Below are 15,481 nucleotides of genomic sequence, written 5' to 3'. Positions count from 1 at the left end.
TCTCTTTCAACCTGTTAGAAATATTGACTCATCTGGATCTATAATGTTATTAAATTTTTCATTCTTAGTAAAGACAGATGATTTATATTAAGAAAAAAAAAAAAAAAGATTGTTTGCAGTACCTGAATATCCTATAAAGAAACTCTCATAGCACACAAGGAGAAGCAGAAGAGACTACAAGCTTGTGCTAACGCCTCCATCCAGTGCGTTGTAGGATTCCCCTGATATCATGGAAGTTTTGGTCTCTGTCTTGGTTTCTCCATAGGCACCCCTTTAAAGAGGCAGGAAAGAATCAGCTACTCATATCTTAGAGACAACACATCCCAATTTTCATTCTGTCTCAAAAGGATAGGTAAATTATTTCAATTAATATTGTTTCATTTCAAGAAGATTATTTCATACACTCATAGCCAGAAAAAAAAAAAGGTTAAAATAAAAATAAAAAGTACCTTCATGCAAGCTTCTCCCCTAATTTGACTTTCCTAATCCTGGCCCTTCCCTAGCATTCCTTACTACTGCATGGAATAAGGGTGAAACTCTTCATGACTTCTCTCTGAATACCCCTTTAAAGCCTCTTCCACTTAGGGCCTAAAAATACAATATCAGATTCACTCTCTCATTAAATTTACACTGAATGCCTCTAGTGGTTCCATTGCACCTGGTGCCTTCTGGGTTCACCAGACATGAGTACTTCTCTGGGTGACACAGGACCTGTGGAATGGCTTCTTCTCTTCCTACCTTGTGCAAGAGGCTGTTTGGGCATGACCAGAGGACTTGGCTTCCAGAAATATCCTCCCAAAGCCAGAGTCTCCTTCAGACTGCTCTGACCAGTGTGAAGTTGGAAGGAAATTACTAGACATTTTTTTTGGTGTGAAGAAGAAACTTCAGGTGGTAGGTACAGAACCACAACAGGGACATCTAACCCAGCAAATATTTATATGGCAAACAGACTATGGCAGATGCAACACTGTGTACCAGTTACACTGGCTGTAGTAGTTACTCCTTGGATTTAGAAGCACCTAAAATAGTCGGACCAGTCTGAAATCTCATTCTGGAGAACCAGACAAGCACAGAATCTGTCCTAGGCTTAGGGCAGAACAAAGCAAAGCCTAGCAGCAATCTGGTGTGCCAGTTTCGGTTGGCCAAGCCAGACATACTTCAGCTGCAGCTGACAACCTGGCACTGAGGCTCAGTTAATCAAGAGAGGTTATATAACAAGCACAGAATTTCAGCCAGAACAAATCAAACGGATCTGCACACAAAACCCTCATTGTCCAGTCAGGTCACTTCTCTTCTGCACCAGCTGCTTTTGTGAACAATTTTTCAGCTTATCCTCAAACGGTATCTGTCCTTGATCATTTAATCAGTATTTAAAGCTGTGTCTGTGATGTTATTGATCCCACTTGTGCCTCCAGCATGTGTTTCAATGGAAAATCCAGCTCAGAGGAAAAGTGCAGAACACTTTCTCAGCATCCATGAGAAGAAAAAGATGCATTTTTCTCCTTTCTGATTTTATGATTTGTTGTATAATAGCAATAATCTCTATTGCTTTCATATACTTGCAATAAATGGCTTTTGAGATCAATGAAATGTCTGAGCTTCACTTTGGCTATTAATCATTCTCAGTAGCCATTTATTGCTTCATATATTACAAACAACAGAAGTTATTCCTTAAATCTAGCCAGATAGCTGAGGACTGCAAATTTCAAACCTAACTCTGAGAGACAGATTCACTGATGACAATCCCCGTGTTGTCTCTTATAACTATAAGTAATAATAACAGCACTGTGCCTTCTACCTGCAGATTTCAAAACCCACTATAAAATGCATTAAGGAAAAATGAACCTTGCTTCTGTACTTGAAGGAGGGGAGAAGGTGAGGATATGGCCAAGAGATATCTGTGAAGATTCCCCCCCCCCCCCCTTTTTTTTTATTATCTGAAAAAGCAGTAGAAGTAAACTGACAGAATTTGTAATACTTGCCCTTGTTGTCATCCTGGTAGCAAAGCTCCTTGGGAATCAATCCTCAGGCTGCAGCTAGGGGAATGGGTAACCACTGCCCTGGGAAAGAGGGTGCATTGCTGTTCCTGGTCAGCCTCTGCAAGACTGGTATGAAACAAATGTTCACTCAACAAACTTGTCCATGCCTTTCCTAATGGGACTGGTCTTGTTCCTTATACTCCTTCTGCCTTGGACTTGATCTTGCTTTTTGTGTAACCATAAAATAAAAATGGGCAGTCACACTGAAAGAAAGGAATTCCCTGTAAGTTTGGATTGGGAAAGTCAGATCTAACCCTGAGAGTAATAGTAAAACTGGGCTGGGATATCACAAAATTTTCATTTGTGCCTCACAACATGAAGAAACAGGGAAAGCAGCTTTAATAGTTGGTATAACATTTTGATACTTACTGGGCTCAGCTGTTTTTTTTTTTTTTTTTTTAAATAACTAAAGGACAGAATTCACTTTCTTCTTCCAAGTCTAATCTAGTTTTATCCACTCTACTCTCCAATGTCACATTATCTTTAACCTTGCCTCATGGTTTAAAAGCCCTTTATCCAGATTAGCCACCTGAATCCCCAGAGTTTATGTTAGTGTTTTCTACAATTTCATAATGATCCATCCTGCTGAGTCTATTTCTGCATGTAAAATAGGTCTATACTATTAATGACAGCAATTTTGTGCTATTGCAGCATACAGTTGCAACAGGCACTGTGTGAAAAGAACAGATGAAAAAAAGCCTGCATTAAAACTTCTCTGGTTTTCAACAAAACCTTTGCCACATTACATTTCTATTAGGCCCACAGAAGACTTTGTGCCACCCTGCCAAGTACGTATGTCTTAACAGCATCTTATTCCAAGGATTACTTCACTTTGAGGATTAGGAAACATATTTTAATAATGGAAGAACAGATCATATGCTCTTTATCCTCTGTGTCTTGTAAGAAGATCAGAAGGGGAAGAACTGTTTTCTGCTCCTTATGCATCACTGACTGAATTGTTTCCACATTTCCAGTTTAATCTAAATTAAACTTGTGTAACTCCAAAGGATGGTGGAAGTGATAAAGGACTGAAATTGAGAGAGCTCTCAGAACTTGCTCTTGGAAGTTTCAAAAAGTTTTACTGACCTTCCCTTACCTTTTACTTTCCTACTCTACTTTTCACAAATACATTTGTTATGGATGTCTGAGGTGGTTGTTCAACAAGGTTGTTCAAGCAAGCTCAACAAGGTCTTGCCAGTCCTCTTCAGAACTGGGTGAAAAACAGGACCTCCATATCCGATGAGTGCATATCAATCAAATACTATTTTTACCTCCAGCTACCTGAGAAGGAATATAGGCTGTCTTGCATAAATATAAGAATCGATGTACTGGGTCAAACCAGAGATCCAGTTAAGTTCAGTATCCTCTCTCTGCTACTGGCCAATAACATGTTTAAGTAAGAATATAAGAACACAGCACGTACAAAATGATCCTTCTCCACTTGACAAAATCAGAGGTTTACTGTGATAACAAAAAGACCCTTGTTGTCTAGCAAATGGAAAATAGGAGTCTGAAAAGATGAGTTCGCCAAATGACTTCTTTGAATTGCTTTGTCCCCTCAGGCAACTGACAGAGATTGTGACTCAATTACCAAGCTGATATGGAAATATTCATCAGGCTTTGCAAGTCTGTAAGGATATAGCCGTTATATAGCTCTGTATCAGTACAGCATAGCTTATGACAAAATAGCCATAAAATCTGCTAACACCAATATGGGAAAAATGTGACGTACCCTAGAGATGCTTTCACATCTTGAAAACCAAATAGACAAATGAGGTTGAAAACACATGATCCAGGAAACATTGTACAGAATAGAAACAGCAAAGACAAGTTAGAATTATGTGGTTGTATTAACATCACTTTTGTTTATGTTTTCATAAAAATAGCAAAAGTGCTAATGAGCAAAATAGTTGCAGAGGACAACAGCATGAACACCTATCAAACAAATGTTCAATGAAAATTAGTACTAACATAATCTTGTAGCCACAAAACAGAGACAAGAAAGGTAGTTTTATATTGATTTGAAACAAAGGTTTTCCTAAAATCTGTTACATCCAGAATTGTCTACAGCTTCTAATGGGAGTATACTACATGTTCTTTCCTCTTAAGAAAGTGATAAGATGGACGAGCTTTTCTTTATTTGCAAATAGATTCAGAATCCTCTAATGTATTCTATGGTTATGTTTTGGAGACATCATTTATCATGTTCTTATGTTGAAGGTGTAATTCTGAATCCATCAGTATGCTTTCTTGTTCCATGGCAGTCTGCCATCATACTTTTACATCAGTTTTACATCAATCACCAATTTTCAAAAAACTATAAAATAGAAATATAATTCAGCAGAAAAACTATAATTCATCTTCTGTCTCTTAATTTCTATTTATTCTTCTAATAGGATAATAAGAAAAATAAAGAATACATTTACTCAGTAGATTGTACATGTAAGTGGAAAAACATGCATGAGTTTTCTTGCTATATTCCACCAAATTGCACATTATCCATCAATAACATTGTTCAGTCATGTGGAATATTAACTAATAGGTTGGCTGCTTTCCATGAATTTCATCAAATATTCCTTTCATATTAAAAGAAGTCTTACAACTTTATTGAATAAAAAGGTCAATCAGAAAATATCAAAAAGTCCAATCACATTCTTCATTATATCAGATATAGTAGAGATTTTAGATGTCTGACATAACGGAATTCTTTCATGCTTCATTTGGTAGGCTGTCCTCTTCTGCATTGGTTGTTAGTTAACATGGTTATAAATTTTTCTCTAAAAACCTCCAAGCATCTTCCAGGTTGCAAAAAAATATAGTATTTTCCCCTTTACAGAACTATAATTTATTAGTGAAAAATTGTCACATAACCCTTCATATATGGGGAGTGTTCTTCAGAGTGTTATGGTCAAAATGTATATCATTCGTTACATTCACTTTTGCTGAGAATTTGTAAGAATTAGTGGTCAAAATTTGATTTTTGAAATTCTCTTTCCACATTTTTCAAAATACTACTTTGTCAGCATCAATGAAATTGCTTCTTATTAAAATCTGAGCGTTAATGTACAAGGCAATATTCTCATCAGATGGGCTTGTGTGTGTAGAAAAGCTAACTAGAACAGTTTATTATTATTTTATTATTATTATTTCCCTCAAAAATATTTTTCTAAAATAGCTGTTTTCTAAAATAATAACTTTACTTTTTGAGTGCAGGAATGATTCATTCCATTTAATTTTGTTGTATCAAAATCTCTCAAAAGAACTGGAGAAGACGTTCTCTCTTTGCCCCAGTCTTTTAAGGGCAGCATGACAGCTATTAAATAGCTGTCTGTGCGACTGTGACCACAATCATTTGTGTTACGTGATCTGCCTCCATCCACAGTAAATCACTGGGTTGTCATATTGCATTGCAAACTCATTCATAACATGTACTTCCTGGAATATTCTTTCCCAGATCAATGGACTCATTGCTTCTGCTATTTATTAGGCACTAGGGAATTCCAGCTACAAATTCATTCCTGTAAGCATAATTTAATTATAATTTGCTTTATGAGAGAGAAATAACAGCAGGCAAGTTAAAGAAAGGGATGTGCCATTCTTATGGCTGTCAAGAAAGTGGTCCAGACCATGAATAATCAAATTCAGAAAAGAAATTCTATCATATCAGCCAAATTATTTTCATATAAGACTCTCAAACTCTGAAAGTAAAAAATAAACAAACAAAACAAAACCAAAAACCAACCAACAAACAAAACAAACAATGAAGACAAAGCAGGAGAATGCTCTAACATAGCATCATCAGAACTGGATAAAAATCTAGAAAGATATAACAAGACAACATGACATTCTCTGCTAAGTATATAAGCTCAGATTGGTTGTCTGCTGTTTCATGGTGAAGTCAATAATAACAATGGACTCTCAGTAACATTCTTTACAAAAACCAGACAAACAAAAACAAAACTAAAAATCAAAAAACACACACAAGCCTCTATTAATTCTAAAACCCATCTTCCAAACCTATTAATTTATCCAGAGTAGGAAGAGTAGGGATAGACCTAGGCAATGTGGAGAGAGTTTGACAAAGAGGACACTTTTCTAATTTATGACACCTATCCCTCTTTGTTCCAGTTTGTGGAAAAGGATTAAGAATGCCTGCTCATTATTCCTATAGCACTCTGAGAGGCCAAATAAATATTACATTTTATTTTGAATAAAGTTTGAAAAGTAACTCATGTTTTATTGTGCATCCCTGAACCATCATGTCACTGTTAATCTGCACAGGTCTGTGTATCTGTGGAAGGAAACAGAACAATATAGGACAGGAGAAATCCCTCGTGGCTGAGTTATGTTATAAAGTACTATAGAATATATTATACTTCTCCATACCACGGCAACAGCCAACAGTATTTAAAACATTGCTTTCACTAACATCTAAATTCATTGAACTGGTTCTTATCTTCTGCTGTCATGCGTTGTGTAACTATACTGAGAACAGTGAAAGCTGAGTTATTCACCATAAAATCTGGACTACCAGCCTCCTTAGATACCCAGTGGAGTACTGGAAGTCAGAATTGAACTTCTTCATACTGTTCAGGTGTTTTAAAGTGTGAAATGAACGTAGTAGCATTTTACTGTGTACCACATATTACCCATCTCCTTCATCCTTATGAAAGAGACAAAACCCAGCAACAATATCAATAATGGTAATAGGCTTTTGCAATGAAACAACCCCTCCCTTCACGACAAGTTTTGGTCAGCTGTCTACTTCTCAAGATAAATCATATTCCCATTAATAGGGAAAATGTAACCTATAGGTAAGGCTTCGCTGTAGTTGAGAATTTCACAAGTAAAGAACTGCAGGTAAGCAACAGGATTTGCAAGAAAACCCTTTCACAATAAAATCCCCTCCAAAAGAAAGAAAATTAACATTTCAGTTCTGATGAAGTAGAAATCCTGGGTAGTATCCAGTAATCATACCCGAGCAGAAAAGCTGCAGCTTAATATCTTCATTTCAAGGGAAGGAGCTTTTCCACTCCACTCTGCCTTCCTCCCTGGGTAGCATATTGCAAGTGCGTTAGCTCTATTCATGCAGTAGAGGACACTATTTTACACATCATCACCTCCCCAGCCAACGTGATGCGGTAACACAGCCCCTGCTTTCATCAAGCCCTGCCTGTTCTCCTAATACAAAATAAAGGTTACATTAAATTTGTGGGTGAAAGGCCATGCATGCCAAAGACGGAATGTTATCAAGACATAATTAAGTAACATCAGCCAATGCAATAGTAAAAGGATTGAACGGAATTTGTGTGTTGATGGTGAGCAGGTGTATTGCTTGATAAGATCTGCACTGTGCATGAGCATCCTAAAACTTCTTTCCTGTTCTTCCTGCCAGCATTTACCTCCCCACCTCAGTTGAAACCTGGGATAAAAAATGAACTGCCAGTCACTGCTCATCAAATCTCTAAGTTCAGCCATCTCTATGTTCTGAACACAAAATGTGCTCTGAACTTCCTGAAACTGAATCAGATGATTCTGAGTACAAGACGACACAGATGCATGAAATCCAGGGAAAAATGCATTTATGAAAGTTGTTAAATGATTTATGCCATGCTAGTTGTTTCAATGCTTAACTTAGCACGTCAAGGGAACTATTTAATTAAGTTTATTTTGAAAGATCCCAACTATTAGCGTGTTATAACAGGATTGGGAAATATAACCATATTTTCAGATGAGGCTTTAATATAACCACGTAGTGTTGCTATGCCTGCCTCCAAGTAAGAAGCTCAGGAGTAAGTTTATAATTGTCTTTGCAAAAAAATCAGAAAGCTGTAAAAGTTCTGAGAGAACTAGATATTAAGATTTTTTAACAAGTTTTACTCATGACCCACTTTTCAACCAGTCATTATGTGAAGCCTTCATACAAGTTTGACTATCAAACTGATATATTTGATCAATAACTTTTTATCTTTAGTTCTGTCATGCTTATTTATTAAGAACAACCAGAAACTCCCGTTTTCTGGAACAAGAGAGTGAGTAAATGACAGAAGGCAAAGTTTGGGATTCTACCCTTCTCCCTTCCCATTCCAAGCTACTTTCTGTTCTCTCTCCTCAACCTTCTTTAAAGTAACACTGTATGGGCATTTTCTGGCCTATCTTGGACTCTTCTGTGTTTCCTCTTCGCTTCTTTTCATATTTGGCAGTGTCTATTCACAAAGACTGCTCAGACAAAACAGTAAACAGTAAAAATTCATGGGTATCACTCAGCAAAACATGCCATAAAATACCATGGTATTGCTTGTACTCCTGTTTTATGTAGAAACCACAAGCATACATCAATGTTCTGTTGTGCAAGGAACAGTAAAAATACACCTTCTTGAAAAGAAGGTTGTCTAGTTGCATAGATTCCAGTATAATTACAACATGATTAAATTACTTCCCCACGATAAACATTTTTTTGTTCAACTCAAATTAAAAAGAGTGAAAAGAATAAAATGGTTCTATTAGAATACATCCCTCAACACCATTTACCTTAAGTTCAGACAGTTCATATTATGCATGTGGTGGATGTCCACCTACATGTGTACAACTACCCAACTGCTAGGAATAAAAAGATATAAATCATCCATTCATACACAAGCACAAAGTTATTAATATGTATATTGATAATAGAAGGATTAAAATGGACTAGGTTGCGCATGCCATCCCTCAGCTCAGTTCAATTAAAAAAAATTTAGACAACTTGGTTTATCGATTTCTGATCTAATAGAAAGTATGTGTCGCATGCATGGCTCTTGCAGCCCTTAGGAAAGATTCAAGTGCCATAATCCCTTGGGATAGGTATGTTTTACCAGAGGCCTGTTTTTACATTAGCTCAAAGGTCCGTCAGCAGATACATGGAATATTACAGCTTTTGAGGCATAATCATTCACATTTCAGAGAAAAGATAAAGCAGAGGACTAGAAAGTGCCCTCATACAAGGCATGTTTCTAGAGTCATGTCCCTTTCTAGGTACCATTAGCAGCATTAGAGTCATAAAATGGCTGCCTTTTAGAATCTGAGCTATCTTGGCCATCTTCGATAACTAATCCAAATTTTACTTAATAAATATAACTCCCAATTTACTTCAAGGAAGGTCTTGATAAGATCTGAAAATCAGGATTTCACAGGTTCTGTTATGGTTAGGGCATGTCAGAGGGAAATGTGTTATACACTGAGTACTGAGACATTAATTATAGCTCTGTAGACCAGAAATGAGATACAGGTTTCCAGAGGCATGAGAGGAGCACTCATGAATGGTCCTTGTGTGAAAATCTAAAATTGTCTCTTTGAAAAACAAAATATTTACATAAGAAACAACTTTCCATGGGGGGAAAACAAAACAAACAAAACACACACGCACACACACACAAAAATCAATCAAAAAACAAAAAAAAATGACCATGGAAATAATTTGTTCAGTTTTTTAAGTAACAAAACTTGCAGGTACTATTTTTGAGTTACTAGAATTTGTGATGTTATTTTTTGCTTCTGAAAGGCTTACGCATCACAGAAATAAGGAAGCTTGCCTCTCTTCTTTTACAGAAGGCACAGCTATGTGTTTCACAGCAAAATGCATTAAGGACACAAGAGAAGTATCTTTTCTTTTCTCTTGCAATGTGTCAGCCATACCCCAGGCATGTAACAAATAATAAATAAAATAACAGTGTAAGTGTGGCTGGGATGAGAATACTATTACCATACTCTGGAGTCTCTGTCACGCTCTTTTATCTCACTCTTGGCAGCCCACTTGCCAGTTCACGTCACAGTTTGAGAAAGATCTGCCAGGATATCAGCTACTCATGAGAACAAGAAACCTGGCATCAATATGTATTAATTTGTTCTCTGCATGGGTGTATCTTAGTAAGACCTTTGAATATAGCTTGTGAGTACTGGCCAGTGCAAAAACAGAGCAACACCAAATGACAACATTCCAATGAACACTTAATGTGTCTTCTGGAAAAACTGGCTGATATAAAGGTAAAATACGTGTCTTCAAATTTTTCCTGCCCTTTCCTTGCTCTAATCCTTTGCTTGTACATGAGTATATTGCATATGTTGATAGGAAAGTCTGGTAGGGAGGTCTATTTCTAGTAACAAGTATCTAGACCATAGAAGTTTGTTACATACAGACTGATGAACGTATAATTAATCCTGGCACTCCCCCTGGCATGGCACCAATGGAGTTAAACACAACCCAAAGAGCTGTGATTGCTCCACCTTTATATTCCATCTGACAGTTCTCTTTCTTTCCCTGGATTGTCATGTAGCCCTTTTGCTATGTCTGTTCATATTACACGGTAGCTCCTCTGGTGTCTCTTTCAATTTTTTCCATACAAACACATTCCCTGTGATACATTCAAATTTGTGCACAGGAGACTTCCTCAGGCTCACTGTTGCTTTGGCACATTTACCTTTACGCATAAATAATTAATATTAATATTATAGGTTAAAAAATAAAATGCTATCCAAAAATAATAGGATCATCTATAAAAATTAATTTTCACAATGTACATCTTAATAGACTGCCAACATAAAATTTCCTCTGTGCAGAACTTCCAAATTCTGTAGCTTCACTGGTTTCAGTGTTTGCATTGGCAAATGGAGGAATTTACACTAACAAACTGATAGTAACAAAGCCTTTAATAAGGAATTAGATCCAAATTTGTGAGAAAAGACTGTACCTCTTCTCAGGTAAGGCAGAGGAAGAAACCACTACTGCACATGGTCCCTAGTACTACCGGGCATAGATGGATAGTACTATATGGATAAGGACTTGGTGCATGTTTTGGTTTCAAAGGATCATTGGCAGGTAATGTTTGGTATCTGAGTTCAAGTTTTGCAAATGAGAAGTTAACATTGCCTTGAATAACTCTTTAGCACCCCTCCTCTTTCCCCTGACACCATTGGATGTGATTGGAGCTGACACCCACAGTTGTGTGTTTGAATAGCTCTATTCAGTGCGAGGTTACAGTTTACATGTCAACTTCCCATATCTAAAAAGCATGAAACTCTTGATTATGTTTGTCAGCCCATCCTGAGTTTTTATTTCACTACGAAATTTATTGGAAAAGAAACATTAAGCACTTGATTTTCCTCTTTCTGATCTCTTTTAAAAAGTTACAGAAAAACCCACAACACCTTAATGAATAATGTAAATCCCCTCCCCTCCAAAGGACTTGTATCTCTATATCAGTAATAGCTTATAATGCAGAAATGTCTACTTTGAGAACTTTGCACAACTAAGTTCTATCTTGTTAATTTACAGTTTTGGTCTCTTTGACTTTAAAATATATAAATCCATTATAAACAAAACCGCATATGAAAAGAATGATACAATCTATATAATTTCCACCAAAAATGTAAACATTTAAAATGAGTGAATTCTGAAAGGAACAGCTTTGAGTGTTATTGACTGAAAAAGCAGGTGGTGCAAGGCTACATTAGTGTCACAGAGCATTATCTTCATTCTTAGTAGGAAAGATGGCATCTCAGTGATGCACAGGGCTTTTTTTTTTTTTTTCATTGCCTTCTAGGTGGTTCAAGTCATAAAACACACGCAAAAAAAAAAAAAAAAAAACTGTTTCTTACTGAAGTTATGTAGTGAAGAAATTAATGCATTTCTGATTTACTCTTTGCATATAGATTGCTTCTCTAGGGGGAAAATTCAGCTTAAGACAGATAAGTCATTTAAGTCTTACCTGAAACCTTAAAATAGAGTGTAAGTATGACTTAAATTATGCATGAACCTTTAGCTAGCCTTTGCAGAAGGGCAAACTCAGTTTCTTTAACTCTGAAGTATTAGACTTTACCTGTTTTCAGTTAAAGGAGGATGAAGGTCTGACACATGAAGACACCTGTCATTTTCAACCTACTCTCTTTCCAGAGGCCCAGATCTTTTTCCATCACATAGCCATGTAAAGCATACTTGTAAAAATCAATCATTTTTTTTTCCAAACAACAATATTTACAATTATCCAAATACTATCATAACAAAATATGGAAATCTGTGCGAGCCCAGTGACTTCTATGAGGGTCACAGTGCCTCTGGCTCCCTGCTACAGGAGGTTCCCCAAACCCAGAGGGCAGAAGTCAGGATGAAGCAAAGAGATAGCCACCTTCTCTCTTGCCCAGTCAAGGGTTTTTTGTTTGTTTGTTTTTAACTAGAAGACACAAACACACAAACAAACCAGTAAAAGGGATCTTATTCATCGCAAAAATGTACTTCATAAAAATAAAATTATTTTTTATTAACCAGCTTGTTTTCAGTTCACTTTAAAGTGGTCTCAAGTACAAGATATTTTACCAGACAGGCTGTGGGAATATTTAATATGCATCTTTTTCCAGCTGTACTAGAGGTCACCCTTGCCTCTTAAATTGTTACCTACCTTCTCAAGCACACAGGAATGGACAAACTTGTGCTGGCCTCCCTGTGACAAAGCCAGGAAGCATTCCCAATCCATTATGGCATTTTAATCTCCATTAATTTTCACCTACTTTAAAAGAGACTCCTCTGGACAAAGTTCAACATTCAGAGTCTGCGTAAGCATTCCCTGGGGTTTTCTGTTCAGACAGACACTGAACGTGTGTCTGGATGACACCTCACAGAGAACAGCTGTACTTCAGCAGGAAGAAGGAACTAGACGACCTCACAAGTCTTCCATTGGTCTAACTGCTGCTGCTTTATCAAGGTTAAAATAATTTACACTGAACTGCCATCTGAGGCTGGGCCTTGGTCCAAGCATGCACATCAGCCCACAGTATCTTTTTGCTAAAGATGCTGCTGAGAGTGCTGGCACTCGCCTTGGCTACCTCTAAATTTCTCACAGCTTTCAGAAGAGAAGAAAGCTTACAACCATGCTTGTGGTGGCACAACTGCCTTTGGAACTGGGATGTACCTAATCCAGGGACCCCCTAACCATAACTCAAAGACAAACAGCATAGCTGTCTTGCAGACAAAGAGGGGAGGCTCTGGAGACCTCTGCAAACTGCCTTGCACCATTTACCTTTCTGTGCTAATTAGAAACTGTTCACAGAGAAACTGGCACAAGACTGTGGAGAAGAATCACATGCTTCCAGTATTTCCATCATATCCGTCTTTTGTATCACAGTTGTGGAAACTTATATAGGACCATTAGGGAGGAGAATTTTAATTTGGGGACACTATATTTTTAAAAATAATTTGTTTTACCTCCAGGAATGTACTAATCTATGATGAGGGGTGGCAGGACTTGTAGGATTTATTTTTTTTTTTAAATACAACATGACTTGAGCAAAACTAATGAGAAACTGTAAAACTGAAATTAGCCACCAGAGACAGCTCATTTGGTTCCAAATGGTCAGTGGCTTCATTTACTTTGGCAAAAATACTGAATGAATATGGATGTTTACAGACTTCAAACATACTGCTGCTTAAATATTAGTATATATTTAGATGACAGCAGAGAGAATTTATTTGCTTGCCTTTAAAAATTTAAATTGATAACAGAAAAAATAAATGAGAAAGCGCTCCTACAGTAACTTATGTAGTGAGAGCAAAATGACTCAGACCTGACACAAAGGGTCCATATGACAATACAAGACTGTAGCCATGCATATGCATAAGAGCATTACAGGCAGTCGCAGTGAGTACATTTGGACACTATTCTCACTATTGTTCTAATGAATGGAATAAAAACAGTCCCCTTCAAAGCAGCAAACATGCATGCTTTGAATAATCCATTCAGCCCTAGTCAAATTCACAGATGAGCTTTCGGAGTCTGAACGCAGGCTGAGAAAGAACATCTTATTTAATATTGAAATGAGAGGAGACAAGAAGAGAAAAATGGGTCCCAGATACCCATTTTTGATGGGTCCAGTTATGACTCTGAAATTCAGTAGCCTGTAAAAGAGTGAAGAGATGGGAAAATGTCGTTTGAATAGACAATACTCAGAATATCTAATCAAGACTTTTTATATTCTCAAAAAGGCTCCTGCTTTAACAATTGTTTTACTGTTACTATTATTGTTTAATACCCAGATTAATCTCATATGTACAAACAATCTAAGGAGGGATAGGAAACATTTTTCCCTTTATCAGCTGACAGTAACAACTACTTAAGCTGAAACTACCTTTTGCTTTCTTTGTTGTTTTTGGCTTCCTGGGTTATGCAGTCATTTAAATCTTCTGGTCTTCTTAACTGGTCTTCTGCAGATGCTAAGCAGTCTGGTGATGAGCAGCAATTGCTAGCAGGCATTAACCCCAAGTTAGACACTCCTTGGATAAAGGTAGGATTTACCTCATCTACTTTAGCCTTCTGAAAGTTAAGCACGTGATATGACCAAATTGTTTAGGCTATCTTTTTATAATGAGTGGAGAAAACAAGGCTCTCAGAAAAGATAATTAGACCTGCCCATCTCAGGAAGTGATCACTTGCTCATTGCAGGTGCTCATCTTTTGCCTATAAGGTCAGCTGTTGTCTCTCTGAAGGTGATAAGCTTAGTTTAGATACCTTATACTTAAATGGCTATAATTAGAGCATTTAAAGGATTAATCTCTACTAAGTTTTTCATAAAACAAGCACTCATCTCTTCCAAAGGCCCTTTTTTCAGTGAAAGTACATAGTACACATAAGAAGCTCATGCTGAAGTGAAGGTCAACATTGCACGCTGCCTGCCCATTGGAAGTCCCAGCTTATGTATGAAGGGATGTTGAGGTTCAAAATGTTGGAAAATGATGATGTTCTAACTCCTCCTATATTGGTCACTCCTGGAGGTAAAGCTGAGCCACAAGGAAGTCCCAACTTATGTATTAAAAAAATAAATCTGCTTTTGAATATTTATAAATGGATTTTTTTTTCTTTCCCCTACTGACAACCTAGACAAGTAGAAACAGGCTGGTTACTTGAGCAGAAATTAAATGGAATGCTAAGAAGTGGAAGGTTTCCTCTTCTGTGTGGGTTAATGAGACCCTGTAGGACAGCAAGGTGATTCTGATTAGCTTGACCTAAAAGCCACTTTATGATTCATACATACATAGAAAATTTAATTTAAAATGATTAAATTGATGATCAAATACAAACTAGTTAACAGTAGACATTTAAAATATCCTCTTCACAGCATCTTCTGCTCCTTCCAACCCCATGCCAACTTTCATCGAATATAATGTCCTGGGCTGTTAATGAGTCCCACCAGCAATCTCGTATGTTACCACACTGGATAGTCTTTTAGCACTCTTAAGTGACATCTTTAAATGTACTGGACATAAATTCAAGATCAACATGTCACACCCTTTCTTAATCTTCCCTCCTGACCAACAAAGTCTTCTCTCTGGGGGTGTCCTGTGCTTCCCTTGCTGGTGAAAACTCCTGGGAAGGCGTTTGCTGAAAGCCTTCACTGCATGGGAGAGCACTTCTGGACATCTG

Source organism: Cygnus atratus, chromosome 7, assembly GCF_013377495.2.
Source record: "Cygnus atratus isolate AKBS03 ecotype Queensland, Australia chromosome 7, CAtr_DNAZoo_HiC_assembly, whole genome shotgun sequence".
Classification (NCBI taxonomy): domain Eukaryota; kingdom Metazoa; phylum Chordata; class Aves; order Anseriformes; family Anatidae; genus Cygnus; species Cygnus atratus.
This window is presented reverse-complemented; position numbering follows the sequence as displayed.